This window comes from Caretta caretta, chromosome 9 (genome assembly GCF_965140235.1).
Source record: "Caretta caretta isolate rCarCar2 chromosome 9, rCarCar1.hap1, whole genome shotgun sequence".
NCBI classification, from domain to species: Eukaryota; Metazoa; Chordata; order Testudines; family Cheloniidae; genus Caretta; species Caretta caretta.
Window position 1 is genome coordinate 91,902,024 of NC_134214.1, and position 27,066 is coordinate 91,929,089.

The 27,066-nt window shown below is 44.8% G+C and overlaps 1 protein-coding gene across 1 annotated transcript in view; it reads right to left on the bottom strand.

Annotated features, from left to right (window-relative positions):
* Positions 1-27,066, bottom strand: part of GPR50 (G protein-coupled receptor 50) — a 74,683-nt gene that overhangs the window by 46,922 nt on the left and 695 nt on the right. The gene's annotated exons all lie outside the window — the stretch shown is intronic.

Here is a 27,066-nt window from a genome sequence, read left to right on the forward strand (position 1 = left end):
CCTGTGGGCACGCACAGAGACCCCTGGCTCCTCCACTTAGGAGCCAGACATGCTGGCCGCTTCCACGAGTCACACGGAGCCAGGACAAGCAGGGAGCCTGCCTTAGCCCCACGGACTGGGAGCTGCCTGAGGGAAGCACTGCCCAGCTGGAGCCCAAACCCTGCACATGTCCTGCATCCCAACCCCCTAGGGCAAACTGTTTAACGTTTCTTTGCCTAAGGCTACGTCTAGACTGCGATAAAAAGCCCCCAGCACCGAGTCTCGGAGCCCAGGGCAGCTGTGGGATGGTCTAAAATACAGATGTTCAGGCTTGGGCTGGAGCCTGTACAGGTGAGGAAAGTACTAGAGTGATATGACCTGTGACACCTGTTTGGTCACTATGGAAAGGGGGGTCAAATGCTACTTTCATTCGCAGGGGTGTGAATCCTGAGTGACTATGGATTTACACCCTTGTAAATGGAAGCAGCATTTGCTTCCTTTGGTTAGGAGTGATTACTGTTATTAGTTCTGAAACAGACTGAATTATAGGGCATTAACAAAAGGGACACAATCGTGGCTGCCGGCTGATTTGAATTGACGGATTTCTTCATGGCTTAAAAGTTCCTTGCTTGTTTGGTATGCCCATCTCCTTCATGTAGTATTGTATTGCTGGCTGATAGCTAAAACACTCAGTTTCATTGTAGACTAAAGCTTTTTGAAACATTTGTATGCAGAATGTGCACATGAATTATGCTAACTATCAGTGCTTATTGATTTCTTTCTAAACTCTTAAAATAGATGTTTGCGCATCATGATGTTTGAAGAGTGGGGTTTTGTTTTTTTTTTTTTGTTTTTTTTTTTTACACAAGGTGCTGTATTTAGACTCAGTAAGAGCGTCAAGCATTAGTAGCATAACTTTAGATGAACTTGTCAATAAAGTATCCAGCCACATTATTTTAAACTATATTTATTGGTCCAAATCCAAGTTTTTACTCAGCCAAAAACTCCTATTAGGCCCAGTTCAGATCTCACTTGCATCACTGTAAAACTTCACTAAAACTAATGCAATTCTTCCAGTGTAAGACCCATGTAAGGGGGGGGGATCAGGATCAGAGCCATTGTCCCTTCCCCTCCTCCGTCCCCCAACAGTGGCACCTGAAAAAGGACCTCCACATTGCCCCACTGTCTTTTGCCTATTTCATTACAACGCTTTCTTTGTTTCCTTGGACTATGAAAAGTGAAATTCTCTCACTTTGTTAGCTTTACTGCAGATTAAGTCTTAAAGAACCATGCCGTGGGGGGGGGGGGGAAGGGGTCTTTAAAATTTTCCTGGGTACATCTCTATCTAGAAGAGACTGCATCCAGTTTAACTGCTGGCAATTCCAATAGCTTTCATCATGGGACTCCCCACTGAAGCCAATGAAAGTTTTGCTTACAGATGAGCAGAAAGATTGGATGTGAGAAACACAGAACATGAATATTGTAGTGTATGTAGCTACGAAACAGACTGCTTTTGATTTACCAGAGCTGCACATTTCTAAGAACTCCCACTGACTCATACATGCAGCGAATGCAGTTCTCAGCATTTGCTGCAGTCTTATGTAAGTAGGCTTGGCCAAATTCAATTTGTATAATTTTAATTGATGATATCGACATCTATTGTTAAGCATTTTTTTCAATTTTTATACATTTAAATGTTCACACAGTTGCCAGAAGAAAAAAAAAAAAGGACAACTATTTCATGACAGTAGATGTTGAGATTCAAAAAATTTAAGCTTTATAACTAGGGCCCTACCCGTTTCACAGCCATGAAAAACATGTCACAGGCCGTGAAATAAGCCCTTCCCCATGAAATCTGACCTCTCCAAAATCAGCCGGGCTGAGGAAGGACAGGACTTGTCCTTCCCCTGCACGGCTGTTATGGGCAGGGGGAGATCAGACCCACCTCCACAGGTAGTGCAGAAGTGAGGGTGGTACTAGGCTGGGCACCCTAGTTCCAGGACTTCCGCCCTCCTCCTGCGGCTTCTGCCTGGGCTTGGGGCTCCCTAGTGAAAGGGCTTCCACCCACTGCTGCCGCCGCACCCCCATTTGTGGCTTCTGCCAGGGCTCTAGGCGCCTGGGCTCTGAGTTGCTGCTCCCCCCTGCAGCTCCTGCCTGGCCTCAGGGACCTGGACTTGGGGCTGCCACCCCCACAGCTCCAGCCGGGCTCAGAGTTGTCCCCCCGCCACCCCTGTGGCTCCTGCCCAGGCTCAGGCTGCTGTCCCCACCCCTCATGGCTCCTGCTGGGGCTGGGAACATCCAGGTTCCAGCCGGGACTCAGGGCTTTCGCCCCCCCAAAGCTCCTGCCCAATCTCCAGGCTTCTGCCCCACCTCCTGTGGCTCCAGCTGAGGCTCAGGGCTGCTGCCCACCACGGCTCCTGACCGGGCTCTGGGCCACCCATGCTCAGGCCTTCTGCACTCCCTCCTGGCTCCTGGCCAGGCTTGGGGCTTCAACCCCTGTAGCTCCTGCCAGGAGCGGGGCACCCATTTTTCAAATTTTCCAGGGCCCCTTGGCACCAGCCCTATGGGCCCATGCGTTAATCCACCACTGGCCTGGACTAGCAGCTAGGAGCTCCCAGCTGGGGTGCTCCCAACAGTCCTGGGGAGATCGGATCTATCTACACCTCTGGGAGCCTCCTCCAGCTGCAGAAAACTCTGCAGCACAGAAGTGAATATGGCAATCCTGCAAACCCCCCTCACAACAGCTTTGGGGGACACACACACGATCCCCTTTTGGAGCAGGACCCCCATGGTTACAACATCCTGACATTCTCAACATCACATGTCAAAACTATACAAAGTAAATAACTATCCTTAAATCAAACTCTAATAAGTTCTCAAGCAGCATTTTTCTTATCTGTAAATTTCAGTTATTAGTTGATGGAAATATTTTTTCCAATAGGTTTGTGTGTTTATGATGAAATCAACTTTTCCTATATTAACTAATAGAAACGTAATCCTTCTGAGCCTATTTACTATGCTATTTCCGGGAGATTTATGTTGTTTTCACAATGATGTTTTTATTAATGTATTTTACAGTGACAGTCTGTAAGTGGCTTTTTGTATATGGAGACATTTCTAAAAGAAAGGTCATATTGATAACATTTACATTAGTTCCCTCACCACACAGAAACCAGATGATTAACATGCGTCTAAGTGAGAGCAGATATTCTCTCTCATAGGGTCCTATTCTGCACACAAGTCTGCAAGGCAACAGAGTTGCATCTGAGCCAACAGCATGCAGAATAGAACCCTTCTGATCTGTTTGCTTTTTACTTTGTACAGGAGGAAGCAACGGCACAAGACAATGGAGAATCAGGCCACTAGAGTTCAAACAGAGATTTATGGTTTTTCATTCCTTTTCCTGCCCAACGAAACTTTCTAAATCATAACCTGGTTCAATAAATTAAAATAACTACATAAGAAATCACGGTTTGGATATACTCCTAAGGAGAGCACAAAGTGTTACCCCTGATTGTCAACATTACATGACTCACTAGCATCTGGATATTAAACAGGTTTCAGAGTAGCAGCTGTGTTAGTCTCTAAGATGCCACAAGTACTCCTGTTTTTGCAGATACAGACTAAAATTTATTAGAGCATAAGCTTTTGTGAGCTACAGCTCACTTCATCAGATGCAAAGTATATTATATATATATATATATATATATATATATACACACACACACACACACACATATATACACACACAGTTGGAAGTTGCCATACAAACTGAGAGGCTAATTAGTTAAGAACAGGAGTACTTGGGGCACCTTAGAGATTAACAAAAGCTTATGCTCAAATAAATTTGTTAGTCTAAGGTGCCCCAAGTACTCCTGTTCTTTTTGCAAATACAGACTAACACGGCTGCTACTCTGAAGCCTGTAATTAGTTAAGATGAGCTATTATCAGCAGGAGAAAACAAAAGTTTTTCTCTCCTGCTGACAATAGCTCATCTTAACTAATTAGCCTCTCACAGTTTGTATGGCAACTTCCAACTTATCTGTATGTTTATATCGTCTTCTTACTATATGTTCCATTCTATGCATCCGATGAAGTGCATTCTGATCGCTCTAATTTTTATGGAAACCGTTAATACAACTCACTGGGCATCCAGACACTGACCAAATGATTTTTATTGAAGTTGCAGCTTTTGGAAGGATTTTAAAGATTCTGACTCACTTTAAAAAAAAAAATCATGTTTATTATGATAGTGCTTGGAGGCCAACCAAGAATGGTGCCTCTTTGTGCTAGGCACTGTACAAACATATGAGACCGTCTCTGCCTTGAAGAGCTTAGATGAATCTAAATAGACAAGACAGACACAGGACAGAAGACAGGGATAGAACATACACTCTGCTTGTATCCCACCTTCCAGCCCTATCCTGTTCACATATGTTTTCCAGCTCAAGTTTTGTAGAACCCAATGCTAAGCCCTTAGCTGGACACCACGGGCATGTCTACACTTCTCACTAAGCCCAGGCTCTGGCTGAGGTTTGAGCCCAACCCTGCTTCCATCCATACACAAATAAGTCTGACTCGGATTAGCAAACCCTCAGAACCTGGGTCCTAGGAGTCTGCTGGGGTGAGGGAGGATCAGAGCCCAAGTCCTGCTGTAACTCAGGTCCAAGGCCCATCATTTTGCAGTCTGGGGGCAGGTCAAGCCACTGACCTGAATCAGAAGTTCTGCGGAGCACAGTATGGACTTGTTAGCACAGACATGAGACCCAGGTCCAGCAACTGTAAGCCAAGATTTACAATGCAGTGTGGAGGTTCAAGCACACGCTTGGAAACACCAAGCCCATGAGCCCAGGTCCCAGAGACCTGGGCTTAGAGAACAGTGTAGACATACCCCCAGGTTAGATTTGGTTTTCATGTCTCTTCTCAAAGCTATCTGAAGTAGAGTTCCAGAAAACATTATAAAACATTGAAAGTCAATTTTTATCATTTGCTTGAGGGATTTAAATTAAAAAAAAAAACCAAGTCGTTTCAGTTTTTTTGAAACCCTTTAAAGGACTTCTTGAGTACCACCACTGCTAACATACATGATCTTCTTCATCCATCAGGTAAATTAACCGGTAACAGATGTGAATGCAACAGAGAAAGTGGTGTGGTATGTAATGGCTAACAGTGTTGTTACAATTATGGTACGGGTTACTTAACTGGATATCCAAAGGTTACAGAAAAAAAAACAGAAAGGAGAAGACTAGAAGAAGAACAAGTTAAAAAAAAAAAAAGAAGAGTGGATTTTACATGCAGTTTAACTCTGACCATTGGCTTCACATTGCTCTCCAGACTGGAGTCGCCTTGGTCCATACTCTCCAGAGAGAGTCAGAAGACCTGGCGGTGGATTGGGAGGGTGACAATGGAGGCCATCTACAAGAGGGTCCTTAACAAAACAATCTGCCAAATAATTATGTCCGAGAGCTCCTCACCTAGGAGGTGCCAATCTTAAAGCCAAGAGCAGGACATCTGCTTGAGATCTATTTAAAAACAGCCAAGCTTTTTAGGTAGACATTTAATTAACCAATCCTTCCCTTAAATTATGACTGGAAGATTTACCAGTGAACAGACATGTAAGCCAAAATCCACTCCCCACATGCTTAGAGAACACTAAAGAGAGAGATCATTACCATACATTCTTTTTAAAGAGATGGATCCTTGTCCCATTACCCAGCCTTTCTGAAGAGTCACAGGTCATCCTGAAACACGCACAAGTCCCTCTCGCAATCCAATCCACCAGACACCTGTAAGGGATGAGCTGGGTTGTTAGATTGTCCTTTCCTGGGATAATTTATAATGGCCACTTAAGATGAGGGGGGGAAACACTCAGATTTGGTTTAAGCTGGTGCAAGTCCAATGATTTCAGTTGCACCACCTCACACCAGCACTGAATATGGGCTAGGGCAACTATTGAAACTGGTCACCAGTACAGTTTCATTGTACTTCATGTGGGTGCAATCCTGATCCTGCTGAAATTGACAGTGACACCCTAAATGCATAATAAAATTTCACTCTCTGCTACATACTTGCCATACTTTAAATCAAGTAGCTGCCATCAGTGCATTGCAGGGTTTGGTTAGTACATGTGGTCACTAACTCACTCCTGGCAATGCAGGTTCTAAGATGACCTCCTTGAAGAGGACTGTAGCAAGAAGAAGACTCACCCATGTGGCACCTCCTGCTGGTCATCTGGGAATTAGCTTTTTTCCCCAACTGCAGGCAGGTGTCTCACCTGCTGCTGGGCCCATGTCCCTCCCAGGCCCCAGTGCCCCTTTCCCTTGGGATTCTGCCCCAGCAGTACCCCGACTCTGGATCTCCCCTCCCCAACCCTCTAAACCCACCTTGCCTCAGTGGCTACTGCCAGTCATCATCTAGCCCCCGCTCACTGGGGCAAACTGCAGTCTAATGGCCACTCATCATCGGCAAGGGGTCAGGACCAGCTGCCTCTGCCTATTCCCAAGCTGCTCCTCTGTAGCCCCAGTACCTTTCTGCGCCTTGCACAAGGCCTGCAGCCTGGGGGTTTACCAGGCTGGAGCTCCCCAGCTCCCTTTACCCTTCCCCAGCCCTGCTCCACTTCAGGTACTTCTTAGGCAGCTAGCCCTTCCCACTCCAAGGCCAGAGTGAGACTCTGCCAGCTTCTGGCCCACAGCCCTCTTATAAGGGCCAGCTGGGCACTGATTGAGCTGGCCACACCTGTGGCTGCTTCCATGTATCAGTCTAGCCTTTCCCAGCCACAACCCTCTCCACGGCTGCTTTAACCTCTCCCAGGCTGGAGCGGGATGACGACCCTGCTACAAAGACGCACAATGAATATATTGGATTAACCAGCAACACCTGTATATAAATTCTACACGCCAAGAGTTGTCTGTCTTTTAAAAATATTACTCTTCTCAAAGTGACATTAACAATCAGGTTTCCTACATAATTACTCTGACAGAACCTGGATTGTCACTCGTAATGCCAAAAGTTATTTTAAAATTCATTTTAGCTGGGTACATTTTTGTTTTCTATTTCTATAACTTTTTGCTATTTAATATAGATACATCTTAATGACTAGCTCAGCTGCTTTAAAGTAGATCATTTACTATTCAAGGAAAGAACAGAGGACAGAAGAGCTTTTGAAACCAACAACTTTTATGTCTTTGTTAAGTATATTTTACAACACCTTTAAGTCCTTTGCCAGGGATGCCTTACAGGTACTTTGAGCTTCAGGTTGCTTCTTACTTCTCAAGATCCCGCCAACAGAGCCTTGTAGAGAATATTATCAAATCAATGAAGTAGTTAAAAGATCACAGGTATTCGGAAGACACAGAATAAATGTAGAGTCTAAAAGACTTGACCTAAAGAACTGAAATAGGCTCTTCCTCGGAGGGTGCCCATTACTGAAATCAGAGAGTTAACATTTACGCTGCCCTACCATATTTAGGTGACCCTTCGGTATTTCAGACGTGGGAAGTTACTGGAATGATGCCTGATGAATTGTAAAATACTTGGCATCACAGACCATGTAGGGAGACTCAAGAAAGCCTATGCTGAATTAAGAGGAGTTCCGGAATACAGCTAGACTTCCAAAGTTTGGGGAATCATTTAATAAACAGAATTTTAACAGGGAGGTCAATTGTAAAGAAATTAATACAATTTGAAATGGAAGTTACAGCAGCATGGACTGCCAACCTATCCTCTCCATATAGCCTGACACCAAAAATACACCAACGTCAGAGTATTAATACCCCCGTTATTACAACGGTTCTGCACTACAGTACATTTGTGGCATGTGGACTCAGCAGCAAACAAATACCTTGGCTAGCCTTTCTCTAGATAGCTGAGGTATTTGGATCACTCAGACTTTTTACAACTGGCTATTTTTTTTAAGCCAATTAATTTAATACTCACGAAAGATGCCAACTGCACAGTGCTGGAGAATGACGTCCTGTTTATCCACAGGTAGCATAGTCAACAGCAGTGCAAATTTCTTCACATTGCCTTGCAGCAGTGTGCCTGTATTATCCACAGAGACCATCACTAGAAGTTCAGGTTACCAGGCCTACTCAGTCTTTATCCTTCTGCTGAGACTGCCAACTGTGTCAGTTAATGCCCATTGTCATGGTGTTTTCCTTTGGCATGGACACCACATATTGAGGCTAGGGGTAATACCTGCCTGGATGTGAATAACTGGACAAGTTCTGGTCTCAGCAATTATTGATACTGAGAGCCCACAGACAGCAACACCCCTGTGCAGAGAGCCAACCCAAGGCACAATGTAGGCTGCCCCTAAAACATTCATGGCTTAGGTAGAGACTAAGCCACAGCACAAGCATTGTGCTAGCCCTCTCTCCCACACTATGCATAACAGAAAGGAAACCACTAGATCTGAGCGGCAGAGCTTCCTGCTCATCTTTCTGTCTGCCTGACACCCAGCACCTCCCCAAGCAGGGGCAGAAGGAGAGGTTGACCTAGCATGCACACAGTCAAAGAACCCAAGTGATCTCCAGAGAGCCATACAGATTGCAGGAGAGCTGGGGGAAGCTCTATGATCACCTGCTTCTCACCCTCCCCTGGCAGAGACAAATTCGTAGGGTTCCAGTGATGCTGGGGACCAGACCGAAGAGGTGAAAAGCTCCCTCCCCTGGTTATTCTCTTACCCCAGCCAAAAGTCACTTGCACCGCCAGAGGGGAGAACATTACCCAGAATTTGGCCTTTGGTCTTCTGGAATCTCTGTAGCAAAACAAGTTGTTCTACCTGAGCATAAGTAACATGGTGCTGTAGAATCTGTACCTCTTCTTTCCGTTTGATGGGTATTCCTCCCTCCCAACTACTCACATCATAACCGCAATGAAGATTATAAATTAACCATTACAGAACACAAGCTGTAGTCACCCTGCAAGAGCCGTATGAGAAAAATTAGTCACCTTCACAACAAGCCTTCTACAAATCATAAACATGAGGTATTGAATTTCTAATATAGATGTGTTCTGATTGGAAGAAGTATTCCTGGCCTGTATTTCAAGATTATCCAGGCTCTCATATCATTGGCACTGAAGATACGAACATCACATAACTAGACAGAGCAACATGGCTCGCCTTCCAAAATACCTGGCACGGAAGTTTCATTGATTTATTATCACAAGTATGACTACCTAGACAACTAAAGACATCAGCAATTTAAGAATCACTTCTGTCCAACAGTGTTTCACCTACTATTGTTACTTGCAACACCATCATTTAGAGAGAAAAATATACGTTTGTTTGGTGCACAGTTTTTGTTACACGTTTTTCTCCTGAACAGCAAGTTTCTAAATGGTCTTTCCATGCAGCAACAGAGCAGTGAAGAACATTCTAGCAGACAGACATATACATTCAAAAGCACAAAATTGTGCGGGGCTTCAAGGGCTAGGTTTGGGGCCTGAAACTACTTTAACACATATAATTTACCTAGATTTCAACTTCGTGGCATCCTGGCATTAATTTTGCACTGAATTTTCACTCTGATCGTTAACCTATTCTTCTTCTTTTGCCACCTTAAATACCTCTCAGTAGATGGCTAGACTGCTGTAAAGTGGGTCATTTACCACTCAGAGGAAGGACGAAAAGCTTTGAATCAGATGTGTTTTGTGCTGCCTCTTTTCAAGAATAGCATGAGGCACCTGTGATTCCATTAGAGCAGAGATTCTCAAGTACTTTGAGCTCTTGGGGATGTCTATGAGATAGACAGTCATGCTGGCTCATTCCATTAAATTCTCTTCCTTATTCCTTTCAGTTTTCATCATTCTCAAAGGGCCCATGTACAGATTCTCTCATGTGAGACATACAAACCCACACGTATGCTCGATACCTAGCATTCACACGTTACACAGCCTTTTGTTTCATGTGGGTATTTGCCAATCAGCATGGCATCTCGGTGCTTTCATTGCACATTAAAATACAAAACTAGGAGATAATCCAGTTCTAAGCAGAATAAGGGAGTGGTGCACCATGCCTGAGTGGTCACTAGACCCTGCGTAGGTCAGGCTGCTATAGAAAATAATTTCCAAAGATGGGGATGCTCATCCGAGACCCTGGTACGAGTCCTGGAATGTTAAAATTGGGAGGCTCTTGGATCCTGGAGTTTAAGTGTCATGACATGATATACGGCAAGTGACAGCGTCACAGAACATTCAGGGATTAAAGACCACCACCGGCTGGAATTACACCCAGAAGTGAACAGGGCCCGTGGGATGGATATACAACAACTGGAGGTGAGCAGGTCCACTCTGCACTGGCTGAAGCTTTCAGGTGGACTTCAGGCTAACCCTACGAAGAATGCATCTGGAGATGGCAAGGGTGAGGATGATAGCTTCCAGGATCACATTAGATAGGAGCACCCTGGCCAGCAATAGATGGATAGGGACCCTGGGCCACTGAAACTTATTTGAGAAGCCAGGAGCAGCAATGGATGCAATCGAACCTTCAATGATGAAAGGCAGGTTGAGTCAATTTATGTAGACTAACTCCACCCACTCCTGTAGTACATCCCACTGCCTTATCCAGGTGGTGTCACAGCCCATTTATTTTCATCCAGATCTTTACCTAAACAAGGTACAGGGGCAACAAAGAGACCAAAGTCCCTGAATTAAAGACACAGCACTAGGTATGCGGAGCATATTGACAACAATGCAACCCAACACACCTCTCAGTTTCCCCTAGGTGCATCACAGCCCCAGTGAATGAGCTGAATGACAAAGCAGGACACCTGAAGGATGCCACATACGAGAACCTGCAGGGAAGATGACCAGTCATCTAGCACTGCCCTGCAAGCCCTAACAGAGGGGAAGGCACAAATATGCCAATGAACCAACCCGCCACATTGCTGGGATCCATGCCAGGCACGGAGAGGGAGTCGAACCCTGAAGCTGGGGAGCTCTGCATTACACAGCTGTGTGTGTTTGGTCTCAGGCAGAGAACACAGCAAGATTTAAGTAGGAGCTTGGCTGCGCAGGGAAATTGCCCAGCAGAACTAGAATGTAGGCTGGGGCAGCTATAACTCCACATGGATGCTATTCGGGATAGAAGCGACCATTCCAGTGGGTTTCAGAGTAACAGCCATGTTAGTCTGTATTCGCAAAAAGAAAAGGAGGACTTGTGGCACTGTAGAGACTAACCAATTTATCTGAGCATAAGCTTTCGTGAGCTACAGCTCATTGCATCGGATGCATACTGTGGAAAATACAGAAGATGTTTTTATACACACAGACCGTGAAAAAATGGATGTTCATCACTACAAAAGGTTTTCTCTCCCCCCACCCCACTCAAGCTATTACCAACAGGAGAGTGGATTTGGGGGGGGGCGGGGGGAGAGAACCTGGATTTGTGCTGGAAATGACCCATCTTGATTATCATACACATTGTAAGGAGAGTGATCACTTTATATAAGCTATTACCAACAGGAGAGTGGGGTGGGTGGAGAGAAAACCTTTTGTAGTGATAAACACCCATTTTTTCATGATCTGTGTGTATAAAAACATCTTCTGTATTTTCCACAGTATGCAGCCGATGAAGTGAGCTGTAGCTCACGAAAGCTTATGCTCAAATAAATTGATTAGTCTCTAAGGTGCCACAAGTACTCCATTCCAGTGGGGTTAGTCTGAAATAAAGGTCACTTGTATTCTTAAGTGAAGCGCCCAAACAGGGAGTTAGAGCAATGCCGGCACAGCCATGGTAGTATAAATTATACTGCTCTCGTTCTGCTGGTCACTTTTCCCAGGTAGATAAACCTTGATTTACAAGTTGCTGTGGACATGCCTCTATTTATTGATCTAACATAACAGAGGCTAAGAGCCAAAGGGAGACCATCCAGCCTTTTGATAGAAACATCACTCAAGAGCTCGGTGCTGGCTCTTGGACAGTTTTCAGGTGCCGATTCCAGAACTTACCGATTAGGGCACTGTGACCTACAGGAAACCTTCTTTTCCTATGCTGTAAATGGGAGGAAATTAATGTTCTTGCTGCGGGGTTGTATCCAGACTGCCAGAACGAGAGCAGCTCTGCCACTGAATTACTTAACGTTTCGCATCCTGCCAATTCAAATCACACCCAATTCCTTTAAAAGGAGTCAGCAGCACGTGATTAAAACCTTCCTTTGGGAAGCAGAGAGTCCAGGAGTTGGACGAGTCCAATTAGAAGCCCTTAAAACAAAAAAGATGGCTTAGGGCTTCCAAATATAGAACTGTATGATACTGCCAACTGTCTCCCCTCATTGGCACCTTTTCTTGGATCTGCTGTTCAGCTACATCTAGCAGCTCTGAAAATGGCACTTTTCCACATCCTATCCTGCCTCGTTTCACTAGCCCAGTATCCTGTCTTCTGACAGTGGCCAGTGCCAGGTGCCCCAGAGGGAATGAACAGAACAGGTGATCATCAAGTGATCCATCCCCTGTCGCCCAATCCCAGCTTCTGGCAAATTGTGACATTCAAATCATCACAGTCCAGGTACCACCATAGTGCAGCAATGTTTGTAAATATTTGTTGGATGGTCTCTCAAATGGAAGGGAACTCTTCACCGCAGAGTTAACCCGAGTGTTTCCCCTAACTCCCCTTCCCTTCCCATCCACACACAAAACCGTGTCACCCAATTTTTGTGGTGCATGAAAGCCGGGCTAGCTGAGGGAGTGAGTTAGAGCCCAGGTTCTGCTTCAGTGGCAAATTGGGCTGGTTACCACCCTTAGTGAAGATACAGGGTAAGTCACTCGAGAGCTGCAAATCACTTCAGCTCTGTGCCTCAGTTTCCCCATCTGTAAAATTGAGGGAATGATACTGACCTCCTTTGTAAAGTGCTTGGAGATCTACTGATGGAAAGTGCTATTTAAAGAACTAGATATTATTATTATTATTATTATTATGAACGTTATAGAGATAGCGTGGGGGGAGGTGTCAAACCACCACCTAAGTCAGTTCTATTTGCTGCCCAGTTTTGTTGGTACCTGGGACCCCAAACTCTTTACAAAAAGAAAAAGCTGCAATTGCCCTTGGTTATATTAACAGACTGAGCCTTTGAAAGGAGGAAACACTCTTGTGACCCAGTTTTAAGCTGAAGAGGTAGAAATGGCTACACACGAACAATTCATAAGATTAATGGTCCACCCTAAGAATTCCATGTGCTTTGGGAGGAATGTGTCTCTTGGTATATCAATAAACACAGATATGTAGAAGAGACAAGAGACTGCTAGGGAGGTGGGGATCTGCACAAGGGAGCCTGGAGAGGACCAGTACTTTGTAAAGGGCTTGTTTGTTGCTTGCCCATTCCGGTTGGTTTTATGTATCAGTTTCAAACTTTTTAGAGACTACGTAAAATGACTGTATTGAGGACTGTCCTCCAGGATCTCCTCTGCTTCATTCCCTTTACTTACACCTCCACACTACTCTCACAGGCCTTGTCTAACCTAGGATTCAGGCTGATCTAGGTAGCCACATATAACAGCACCTGTGTTCCCGCTAAGCTGCGCAGTTAGGCAGCCGCCCAGGAGTGATTCAAATGCCGTGCACTTGATTAGCAGAGCCGCGCAAATCTGGTGGCATGTGTTCAGGTGCCCCTCCCCACTGCTGCTTTGCAGCCACATTGCTCCTGCAGCTGCTCCCAGGACCCTCGTGCTGGCTGTGCAGAGCGGTTGGGGGAGGGGGGGTAGTGGGAATGCTGATGTCAGGGTGTCCCTGGAGATGATTCAGCCTTGATTAGCCAAAACACTTAATTATTGATAAGATACAAACGTGTCTACCTAGGGATATATTTGCTAGACTTGCAGCTGGTCTATCCTCGCATATTAGAGGTTGGAGGGGAAAGGTTTCTCATCATTCAATCTATCTCTTGCTAGGCCAGAACATATTCCCTGGTTACTAGATATAGCTATATTCACATAAAGTGCACTCTCTCCATATATATTAGTTTATATGCTCATTGTACAACTGAGCACTGAGCAGCTTAGAGGTAATGGTTACTATTTCCAGGAGACTCTAGAGAAGAGAGATCTGAACCATGAATGAATGAAAGAAGAACTGTTCGTTCCACCCCCCATCTACCCTTCATGAGTTTTCCTGATGTTCACCCTGAGATCACCCTGCTCATTTATTCAGGTTAAGATGTATTCATTCTCAAAGGCTTTGTTTTTAGCTCAACAAGAATGGATTCTGTTAGAATGAGAATCATCTGCCCTCTAGCAAAAGGCAGAGCAGGAGATGTGGAAGGGGAGGGAAGGAGAGGGGATGGAATGGGGGATACAGAGCCCAGACTTTCCAGCCATGCCAGCCTAGACTAAACACTACTGAATGCATTTTGTTTTCATGCCTCTCCTTAAGTCACTGTAGCAGATCCCAGGAACTGGGCTCTGAAAAAGGAAACTGACTTAATTTGAAGTAAAACAATTAAATTTAGACACTAGCCACTTAGACATTCAATTGGAAAACTGAAGACTGGCTGACAGGCATCAAAGTCCTGCCCACCCTCAACTTGTAATGTAGGCAGTGGAAGTAGAGGGTTCTGTGCAGCTTGGAGACTGAGCCCTGACCATTGCATGTTGGCTTCAGGGTACGTGCTTGACAATACCAGCAGATAAATAGCTGGCATTGTCATGGAACACCAGTGGGTTCTGAAAAAAACTGTATTTACATTATTTCAACAACATTATTCAAATCCGAGAGTGAATATTTTGAATGTTGTCTAATCAATTTTCCTTTAAACCAACCAAGATCAACACCGGACTTTCCTCGGAAAGTATTTCACCAACCAGGGGGAAGTGCCACTTCTCCACAATCCCACCCTCTCTCAAACCGTGGGACCCTGAGAGGGAGCCTTCCTGCTCTCCACGTTCTGCAGTGCCCCTTCCCCCTCACAAGGCCTTGCCACCTGGCGCCCCCCCCCCCCACCCCACCCCTACCTCTTCCATCGTATTTCTCAAGAGAGAGTTCCCCCTTACCAGCTCATAGTGGGCAGACAGCCTCATACTCCATGGCCTTGTCCTTCTGCCATTGACTGGCCTTGTTAATGGAACCACCCCCCATCTCAAGGCCAGCAACCCTCTATCCCAGGCCTCTGGTGTTAACTGATGTTGCCAGCTTCACTGCTGCTTCTTGGCCTGAGAGAGCCCAGAAGCGAAGGGTTGAAGGCCAGGTTGGGAGGGTAAATTCCTGGCAGAGAAGAGGTGAGGCCAGAACTGGTTCAGCGACTTGGGGGAAGGCTCAGCTTCTCAAGGTAGGGACTGGAAGCTTTCAAATGCTCCCTAGCAGAGCTGGTGGAAAAATCTGGTGAAACAGTTTTCCCATCAGAAAATGCTACTTAGTCAAACCTGAAGTGTTTTGCCGGAACATGTCAATTTTGATAAAATGTAATGGAAAAGTTCCAAAACAATTTGAGATGGAGAATTTCATTTTCCTTACTCGTTTTGTTCTGATGTATTCTGTATAGATATTTAATATTTTGGAGCATCATCAAAACAGAATGGTTCAATAAGGCCATTTCAAAGTTTTCCAGAAAAAGAAACACTGGGATTTCCAATTTGGACCCCATAGCCCGTGTGTAATGGGTATGTTCTACAGAACTAGGACGAGACTTTTAAAGGCTAGGAATTACCATACTAGCTCAGACCTGGAGCCTAACACAGTGTCCAGAAGAAGCTTCAGAAGAACGTGCAAGAACGGCACAGTACGCAGATGTGTGATGATCGGATTTCCCACCTACACCCTTTCACAACTCTAATCTTTATCTCCAATAGTTACAGATGGGCTTAAACCCTGAAACAGAAGCTTTAGAGTAATGCAATATGCCTTTCTCTTCCCCTTTCTGTATAGTTCCCTATGCCTTCCCCCTGGAGTGATCTGCCTCAGGCAGCAGCAAAAACACTTCAAAATGCCATTTGTGCAACAGACTCAGGCAACATGCCCAAGCAGGGTGAATAATGTCAACATCCAGGTGACCCTGCAATAGAGGCCCCTTGCATTCAGAAGCAGAGTTGCTTTCATTCTTGGAGGTTGTTCTGTAACCTCTCTTGGGTCTAGACTTAGTTACATTTCCAACAGCAAATGTTACTCCCACCATTTTCCCTCCCACTCTATGAAATACATTTAAAAAAAAAAAAACCCTCGAGTAACAAAGAACAGAAAGTTAATATGGCAGGTTAAATATCTTCGCTTTATGGTTTGTTTCCTCCCCATTACTTTACCCAAGGATTATTCGGCTTGGATTCGCTAGAGTTAACTGGACTGAATGCACTACAAACCAAGTAACTGATAACTCTGAGGTCAGAATTATTTAATCCGACTAACCCAGAGACGCGCATCTGCAGGACAGATTGTAACATATGTCAGTCGGTTAAGCCTCTGTAACTGAGCAGGCACTAGCCAATGCATCCTTGTTATACATGCTTCTGGCCTTTTTCAGAGCCATTTAATACAGCTTGTTGGAAACTAGATTTGTCTGATTATGTTGTATCCAAGAGCAGGTACTGGCCCTGTTTTAGTAAATAAATAAATAGCTCAAATAAGGATTTAAAGTGACAATTGTCTCAGTCTTCCTTCCAATGGCCCTTTGTGTCTGGGCACCATCTAGGGCAGGGCCCAAATCAGCAAGGAACTCAATACATCCTCTCATTGACTTCACTAGGAGCAGAGGGCAGCCAGCCACCACCTATTGTGAGGTACCTTTGTAGGATCAGGGCCACAGACTGCAAGGTCTTGGGAGTAGAGGCTGTATCCATCAAGTACCCTGCCCACTGTGTAAATACATACCAGTACTCCAATTGTTAAAATCTGAGCTAGAGTTACATTAAATGCATTAACTTACCCCATTAAGATTAAATTTGTAATTCTTTCTAGGAAAATATCTGCAGAAATAAAATCCTCAATGAGGCATTCAGGGACAAATACAGAGGCAGTGAGCAAGGTGATAGAAATTAGACTCCAAGAGTCTCCTACACAGATTATTAAGGTTGGACAGTGCCTATCACAAAGGTCTAGAACTTAGAGTTGTCAGCTTTCGCCATTGGATTGTGAGTCTTGCAATATTGGGCATTTTTCTTAAAGCTCCAGCTGGTGGAATCATGTGATTCACAGGACTCCCAGCTTCCATAACAAGAGTTTCTAGTCATCATGGTTACAAAGAAAAAAAATGAAAACATGAACCCTACAGGCTTGGAAACAAAAAGCAACCTAAAAAACCTCAATATTTCATGATTTTTAAACAGTCTCATGATATCTGAGCATTTGAGGTCAGCGAAACTACTTATCATCACGATTCAATGAGCGAAAAGGAGAAGCCCCGTCCGACTTAGATACATCCCTTCTTCCAGGTCCCACTCTGTGTGGTAGTTACACCCTCTGAAGCGCCTTTATAATTGATAGCAGGGCAGGAAGCAGGTCTAAAGGAGAATAAGTTAAACTAAACTAACCCACGGTCAGGATCTATTCGAGCTGTGCCCTCCCCGTACTGTTTTATGGCTGCGAAACGTGGACACTACTCCTTTCAGAGTGGGCAAAGCTGGAGGCTTTCCACACAAAATGCCAACATCATATATTGGGCATAAAGTGGAATGACTTCATCTATAATGCAGATGTTTATGGTCGCTCCGGTCTACAGACAACTGGGGCCATTGTCACAAGACGTTCCAGCGTTCTCCGGGTGGCTTGTAACATCCGGGATAAAATTCCAACAACCGAGGGGTGGAGGCAGCCCAGAGGCAGAACCCCTATTACGTGGGTTATTAAGTCTATTCCAGTGTTGGACTCTCAGGCTATCAAGCCCTTGCGGCCATGCAGGAATGAACCAAATAGCGAACGATCGCCCCAGCTGATTGTTCGGCTAAGCGTTGAAGAAGACAAACTAACCCTTACACATCACCCACTAAGCCCAAGCTCTCCTTTCACATGTGGAGCTTCATAAGAAAACCCAGCAGGCTAAGAGGAGAGATCGTTTGCCAAAAAGGCTGTGCCTTCCTTAGGGGACAATAAATGAAGTTGACACAGCGGAGGCGTGGATCTGGGATTCAGCACAAAGTTCATTCATGCGACAAACAGGATTTCCATTTGAAATGTTCAGTCCAAGCCCCTCAGAAGGCAACGCCTCAGTCATTCAAAACTAGATCAGCAGCTTTAAGGAGCAGGAGTGTTTGTACAAGAGGAATTTACATTCAGCCCATTGCATTCATTTTGCACCCTCCACAGAGGAGCATGCCCATTGCTAACAGGCCAGTTAATGGAAGGGAACAGTTCACGGCTTTGCTGGGGCATCCACCAAGTACTCATTCCCTCCCCAACAAGCCTAAAGCATAGCCCAGCCCTTATTAGTAGCCCTTCAATTGCCATGGGTCCTGGGACGGGACTAGCCATCACTGATAGAACACACAGAGAGACCAGGCTTGTTAAAAGAGGGTTTTCAGAGTAAGGGCTCTTGCGTGGGAAGGCCATCAGAATCCCTGGGGAGGAATCCAGAAAGCAAATCTTTCACAAGAGATGCGAGTGGCCGGGTCATAAAAACAATAGCAACGCCTGGATTATGTTAGGAAGAAAAGAGCATGAAGTAAAGACAAGTGGGAAGGATAGGTCCAACAGTGGCCGTAAGCCAATATGGTCAGGGATGCAACCCCATGCTCTGGGCGTCATCCCTAAGCCTCTGAGTGCCAGAAGCTGGGACTGGATGACAGAGGATGGATCATTCAGTTATTGCCTTGTTCTGTTCATTCCCTCTGACACACTTGGCAGTGGCCATTGTTGGTTCATACTGGCCTAGATGCACTGCTGGTCTGACTCGGTATGGCCATTCTTCTGTTCTTATGAAGGGAGGAGGGTGGTGAGAACAGTTCAGACAACGGGCACTTTTACAAATTGGGGACCCACTAACACAGCCTCTGGGCACCCCATTTTATTTGCCCATCCCCACAATTACAAGGGAACACATTTCAAAAGACCCAAAACAAAAATGCCTTAAATTAATTTCCCCTTCATTTAGGTGTCACTGCAAGTCTGCCTGCTCAGGGGCCCTGTTTCAACATGTGGAACATTCCCAGGAAGAACTCTGGGTTTTAATATATTAAAGGAAACTCTCTCGACACTGGAAGTAAATATCCAGACTGAGCAGCTCCTGATGTCTGTTCAGGGGCAAGACTGGGACTCTCAAACTCCTTTTGCGGCTCGGAGGATTGGAGCGGTAATGCTCTACGTAGGTTAGGTGGAAAGATGGGAAGCCCTGTTGCATTGCTGCAGAAAGGAAGGAAGAGGGAAACAAGATATGTTGGAAGATTATGAAGTGCGACAAAGGTGGACAAGTCACACGGAGGAAGAGAAGGAGTCAAATCCAGAGTGAGAGAGAGACAAGCTCCTCTATCCACAAGGATCTGAATCCAGCACAACACTTGGAATCATTTCAGTTTGGGAACAGACAGAGGACTAGGCTGGTTTGCCTATCCCTAGGGCATAATGTTTCACTCCTAAGCACAATTTAGCAGCTGGCACAGGGCAGCATTGTGGAGACTGGCAACCCTCTCAGACTTTACTTGTTTAAAGAAACATCCATTGTGATTTGCATTATGAATATCAGCCTCAAAAACCGAGAAGAATGCTTTGCGGAAAGGCATGTTCAAACGCCAAAGATAACTAGGCATTGCTGAGTGCCTGGGATGAATACTTGGCATCTGACAGAAAACCAGAGCTCTCAGAAGGTGGGCTCAGCATATTGTCTCCACACACGTTGCACCACTTTATGCTGGCAAAGTTATGCTCGGCTATATTGGAAAAAAGGCACTTTAGACCAGTATAGTTATTACTATATATGAGGGGGAATAAGCTACTCCAGTATAAAGGTGCCTTATACCAGTATTACTGCATACACTGGTACAAACCTTACCATGTAACTATCTGTAAAAACAGAACCCACACAATCCCATCCAAACTAATTATACTGACACAAAAGCTGAGTGTAGGCCAGGCCTTGGTAGGGCTGGGCTCAAGCCACAAAGCTCAATGGGAATGGCCTCAGTGCTCCTGTTCAGACTTAGCTCTAGCAAAGGAAAGAGGACAAAGCAAAACAAGAATGAGGGTGACCAACTTCTGGAGAAGATACAGAATCCAATTCTGTGTCTGCCCGTGGTAACCCAGGAAACTATAAGCTCACGGATTCCGCACAAAATCATGAAAAGGTTGATATGGGATGAAATTATCAAAGAAGTAAAAGATGGTAGCAGAATTAATGCCAATAAATATAGTTTTATGGAAAATTGGGTCTTGTCAAACAAATGATTTTTTTTTTAATGAGGTTACAAGTTTGGTTGATTAAAAGGCAACTGTACTGCCAAATATTTTGAGACTTCGGTAAGGTATTTGACTTAATCTTACATGACATTCTGATAATGAAAAACTAGCACTACACAAAAGTCACCGTGGCCCATATTAAATGGATTAAAAATTGGTTGAACTAGTTCATTTAATTGGAGCTACACCAATGATCATTTGACCCAATGAGCTTTCACTGACATTAAGACAGGCAGCGTCTTTTCATTCTGATGATGGAACATGAGCCAGAAAGAACAGCTTCGCTCTCAGAGTTCGAAAAAATAAACCCCAAAACACCTTTTTACCAGGAAGCTAAGAAAGTGCAATCTAGCATCACTGAGACACAGTAAAATGGAATCTTGTTGCCACTGTTATGATCAATTTTCAGAGCAGAACTAAATTTGTCACACTTGTGCCATTCCCTTTTCTGATAGGCCAGAGAGGAATTATTGTGCCCAGATTCGAAGGTGAATGTTCAAATACACATTTAGCCAAACATCATTCATAGGTCAGTGGAAGGGCATGTACTTTTGTACATGTACTTTTGAAGAGAGTGGAGTTTTTTTGTGCCAGATACTGCATAACTAAGGCAATCAGCATCCCACAACACAAGGGGAAGATACATAAGTGAAGAGAGAAAGAAAGCCAGAGTGAAATGGACCAGTGCACTGCAGCGCTTGACATTTCTTCTTCTATCTTCATTTCAAACAAACATTCTGTCGTGAAGCATGAGGGATACACGTGAGGGGGAAAGTCACATTTGCAATGGCCTGTAGCGTTAGTGAGAGCTGCAAATATAGACCATGAGGCTAATATACTCAGCAGACAGCAATAGCACTAGACACACAGTCCAACAAAGTTTCCCAAGAGTCTTTAGCTCCCGTCTAAAAATTTGCATGCTGCCTCAGCAGATGCAAAGGTGTGAGTGAGAATTACGCAGTAATCATGAAATTAAGCAAATTAAGATGTGAATTAAAAAAAAACTATCTACAAAAAAAAACAGATTCATTGCTGTGTATAATAGTGATTTTTTTTGTAACTATAAATACAGAAGTGGGGAGAGAGAATAAAACATGAATTTGCTAGAAAAGAGTCATAGGATAAACTATATTGATCAGCTCTTTGTTGAGGTCGTTAGTGTGTCAGGGACCACGGTGAACAGGTGCAGCTCCTTTTGTTGTCACACATGTATCTTTCAAACACCACTGGTAGAGGGCTCGACTGTAAGACTTCACTCCCTGCATAGCGAAGCGGGTCCCCCTTTACTGCACAGACTGGGCAACTGCTGTTGGCACGAGAGCAGGAACTTCTCATCCTCTGCACCTCATTGTGAGTGAGAACATAAGAACGGTCAGACTGGGTCAGACCAAAGGTCCATCTAGCCCAGTATCCTGTCTACTGACAGTGGCCAGTGCCAGGTGCCCCAGAGGGAATGAACAGAACAGGTAATCATCAAGTGATCCATCCCCTGTCACTCATTCCCAGCTTCTGGCAAACAGAGGGTAGGGACACCAGCCCTGCCCATCCTGGCTAATAGCCATTGATGGACCTATCCTCCATGAACTTACCTAGTTAGTGGGCAGGGCTGGAGCAGAGAGGGGCAGGCAGTGGGAAGAGCCTTGGCTTTGCCCTGCCCCTCTAACTTGCTGTCCAGAGGAGTTGGCCAGGTGAAAAGGCAGGGAGTAAGCAGCTTCAGGAAATGGATGAAATATTTCACCAGGGGAGGAACTGGGACTGAGTGACAGTTTGCCTCTGGTCTGCTCCTGGGGTGGTGCAACTGCACACTAGATCAAACTCGGAGCAGACTGTAAATTATAATCTAGCCCAGGGTGTGTGTGTCCAGTAGCGGCTGGGTGTCAGCAACCTGGATATGGGTAGTCTGACCTAGTGGTTACAGCCAGAGTCCTTCCTAGTGGTTAGAGCCAGGGCCAGGAATCAGGAGACACAGCCAAGGGTCAGAGCCAGAATCAGAAGTCAGGCAAGGGAACAAGGCTGGAAGCAAGACAGACACAGAAGCAATCGCTGGAAGAGGCTTAAGCATGGATCAGCAAGCAACAACCTGCTGCTGGTGTGCTTCCGAGCACACCTGCTGGTTCCCCCCAGCCAATCAGGCAGTTCTGCTGGAGCTCACCTGTGTTCATTGGTCTGGCTGGAGACTGAGCTAGCTAGTCCCAGGCTCAGTTGCTGGCTCTCATTCCTGACACTGGGTTATGCTCTAGGATATCCCTAGGAGCTGCCCGCTTGAGCAGTACTTCTTAGACCCAATGCTCCCACCACCACATACGAGCAACTTCAATGGAGACCTTGCTACTGAACCTACACTTACCAGTGCTGTTCAACATATTCATAAATGTTCTGGGAAAAGGGGTAATCTGTGAGGTGGCAAAGTTAGAACATGATACAAAACTACTCAAGATCGTTAAGTCCAAAGTAGACTGTGAACAGTTACAAAGGGATTTCACAAAACTGGGTGACTGGGCAACAAAATGGCAGCTGAAATTCAATGTAATGCACATTGGAAAATCTAATCCCACCAATACACACAAAATGATGGGGTCTAAATTAGCTGTTACCACTCAAGACCGATCTTGGAGTCATCAGGGATCATTCCAACATCTACTCAATGTGCAGCAGCAGTCAAAAAAAGCTAACAGAATATTAGGGATAGATAAGAAGACAGTAAATATCATCATGCCACTATATAAATCCATGGCGCACCCACACCTTGAAAACTGCATGCAGTTCTGGTTGCCCCATCTCAAAAAAGATACATTAGAACCGGGAAACGTTCAGAGAAGGGCAACAAAAATGATTAGGGCTAGGGAACCGCTGCCCTATGAGGAGAGATTAAAAAGACTGGGACTCTTCATCTTGGAAAAGAGACGACTAAGGGGAGATAAGATATTGGTCTATAAAAATCACAGATGGTGTGGAGAAAGTGAATTAGGATAGTGTTATTTACCCCTTCACATAACACACAAACTAGGGGTCACCCAATGAAATTAATGGGCAGCAGGTTTAAAAACAAAGAAAAGGAAGTATTTCTTCACACAACACAGTCAACTGTAGAACTCGTTGCCAGGGGATGTTGTGAAAGCCAAAAATGTAACTAGGGTTCAAAAAAGAATTAGATAAGTTCATGGAGGCTAGGTCCATCCACAGCTGTTAGCCAAGATGGTCAGGGACGCAACCCCATGCTGGGTGTCCCTAAATCTCTGACTGATAGAAGCTGGGATTGGACGACACCTGATGAATCACTTGATAAATTGCCCTGGTCTATTTACTCCCTCTGAAGTATCTGATGTTGGCTACTGTTGGAAGACAGGATATTGGGCTAGTGGGACTATTGATCTGATCCATTATGGCCACTCTTATGTTCTAATATATCTGGCATCCACCAAATTCAGTTTATAAGCCCTCTACCCTTAAGTCTAGCTAATTTGCAACCTACTCTTTTCATTAAACCCCAACTTTGAACATAAATGAATATATTTGTGGGAGGATCAGAGACCTGATCTTCCAGCCCCTCGTTAGGGCCAGATCCTACAAATTCCTACATAAGTAGGGCTTATTCATATAAGTCTTTGCAGCATCAGGTTCTCAGTCCTTGCCAGGAACAACAGCTATTTAAATTGATGGGGAGGTTGTAAGGCTAAGGACTGAGTTAGAACTGAAGGACTGGGCCCCTGGTAAAGAAAATTGCTTATTGGCAATAAAATAGGAAAATATGCTCAGAAACTAAGATGAGGTGAATCTTGAATTAATATAAAGATACTGGCAGGGCAACAGTTAACAGGCTAACCACGTTTTTGAGAACGCCTGGGGGATAAAGCAAGAATAAAAGATCCACAGTGCCTACCAGAAACTCATACATTGTCACTAGATAGCCAGAACTGTTTATACAAACGCACAGTGCACTTTTCGGCCCTCTTGCCACGTCGCAGTACTAAAGTGACGTGTTATTATATTTCTTCCTGCTTCTCATTGCTAATAAAAACAATGGTTCGGCTATTTACAGTCTTGGGCCCAATCCTGCATTCTCATACATGAAAAGCTCCTCGGGATGCCAGTGGAAGGTTTGGGTTTTCAAGGAACCCAGGACTAGGCTCTATGCCCTATTATTTTTTAGCGTGTTCAAGAAAGCTGGAGATGGGTACTACTGGAGCTTCAGCCTGAAGAACATGCTCCTTTAGCAAAAGTTTTCATCCACATTCAGCTCAAATGTTATCAAGCCAACGGAATGTGCAAGAGAGAATTTTTAACACACACCTGCCAGAGGCTGGTGGAACCATTTGTCACTATTTTGTAGTTGTCACAGTCTAAATATATTCAGTTCATAACGATTAGAGGTCTCTGTTAGGGCTACAGTGGGACTATCACCATGGAAATGACCACACTGCACCTGAAGGGGGTGGGGACGCTGACTTTGTCTGGGCTTGCTGGAGGAAGGTAGCAGTGCTTTGGGTGGGGGGAGGGAAGGAGGTCAGAAACTGCTGCAGAAAAGTGGGGTGAGGGTGGTGCTAACTCATCCCCTGGGAATGTAAGTGCAGAAGGCCTTAAAAGGGGCAAGCCCAGGCATTAGACACCCTTTCTCCATGCAGTGGGCAAAGCAGCACCCACCAACCCTCCCTCCCCTTAAGGTGGCGACTAGCAAGTTTGCTTAGGACCTGCCATGGGTATCGCGCTAGTCGCTCCTTTCTAGTGGGGGCTGGGGAGTAATTTTTCCCTCACCACCAGATTGATCTAGGCAGAGTGGGGTTTTTTCACCTTCCCTACGAGTTTTCCGGGAGTTCTTATTACAGTGAGAAGGAAAGGGGGTAGGCTATGTCACAACTTATTTTGTAAGTGTGGGGCGGATGTCCAGTGCAGGTAATCCATAGAGAAAGCATCCAGTGAGCGGACAAATTTTTTGCACCCCAGCCTCCCAGATCGCATGTGTTCATGCTCATATTGAGAGCAATCTTGAAGTTCTCTCTCAGGCAAGACTCCTGTCATAAATATAAATGGAAGGGTAAACACCTTTAAAGTCCCTCCTGGCCAGAGGAAAAACCCTTTCACCTGTAAAGGGTTAAGAAGCTAGGATAACCTCACTGGCACCTGACCAAAATGACCAATGAGGAGACAAGATACTTTAAAATCTGGAGGGGGGGGGGAAACAAAGGGTCTGTCTGTCTGTGTGATGCTTTTGCCAGGAACAGAACAGGAATGGAGTCTTAGAACTTAGAAAGTAATCTAGCTAGATATGTGTTAGATTCTGTTTTGTTTAAATGGCTAATAAAATAAGTTGTGCTGAATGGAATGTATATTCCTGTTTTTGTGTCTTTTTGTAACTTAAGGTTTAGCCTAGAGGGATTCTCTGTGTTTTGAATCTGATTACCCTGTAAGGTATTTACCATCCTGATTTTACAGAGGTGATTCTTTTACTTTTTCTTCAATTAAAATTCTTCTTTTAAGAACCTGATTGCTTTTTTCATTGTTCTTAAGATCCAAGGGTTTGGGTCTGTGTTCACCGATGCAAACTGGTGAGGATTTTTATCAAGCCTTCCCCAGGAAAGGGGGTGCAGGGTTTGGGGAGGATTTGGGGGGGAAAGACATTTCCAAGCAGGCTCTTTCCCTGTTATATATTTGTTAGACGCTTGGTGGTGGCAGCAATAAAGTCCAGGGGCAAAAAAGGTAAAATAGTTTGTACCTTGGGGAAGTTTTAACCTAAGCTAGTAAAAATAAGCTTTAGGGGGGTTTTCATGCAGGTCCCCACATCTGTACCCTAGAGTTCAGAGTGGGGAAGGAACCTGGACAACTCCCATTCAAGTTAATGAGAGTTTTACCAAAATTATAGCTGCAGGACTGGGTCCTTTGTTTGCAGCTATCCCTGGGAGACAGAAAGGAAAAAAGTTCCGAGCCGTTTGAAGACAAAACGCAACATGAGAAAGAAAAGCAAGTTTGTAACTCAGGTGCAGCACAGTCTAATGGAAATGGCACAGAGCAGAGAGTCAGGACTCCTGAGTTTTATTTCCCCCACTGTCACAAACTAGCTGTGTTACCTTGATCCCCATCTCCTTTTCATCAGCTAAGAAGCCTGGGATAGTCACAGGCAAATTCTTTGCAAGGCATTTTAAAGAGTACCGGTGAAAAATGCTACAAGTGACAAGTATTTAATATTTATATCACACAAAGTGAGGGCCCAATCCTGCTTCTTTTCCTCCAGCTGACTTCACTAGAAGCCGGATCAGGTCATTATGTTAAATAGACACTTTGAGCTTTGCACATAGGAAGTCAGGGAAAGTGATACATTGAGCTATGCCAACTTGGAAAAAGCCCTGAAAGTTTGGTGTGATTGTATCTTAGTGAAATAATGTGGTGCTCAGTGACTTGAAGAGATTGCAGATGCAGAGTATTAATTAGAATAAAGGATTTGGACTAGTTTCGCTCCCCAATTAAAACCATAATCCCAAGGAAGAAATTGATTATACCCTTCATTGTCAAATTTTAGTTCTGCAGTTCCTCTAATTGCAGATAATCACCCTGCAGCTGGATTACAATGGGGCACAATTGCTGCTTTGTTTCGCTTTCCATTTTATTTTTAAATCCTAAATGCCCCTCGCATTTAGGATCCCAGAGGAATCCCGGAGCTGGTTGAGGGCTCGGTAGCTGTAACAGCTGGGAGCCATCAGCCCCAAAAATATAGCCACAGTGAAGGCAAAGGGGAAAGAACCTGCAGCGCGAAGGGGCCGGTCCTGCTCCGGTGGGGGAGTCAGTACCCA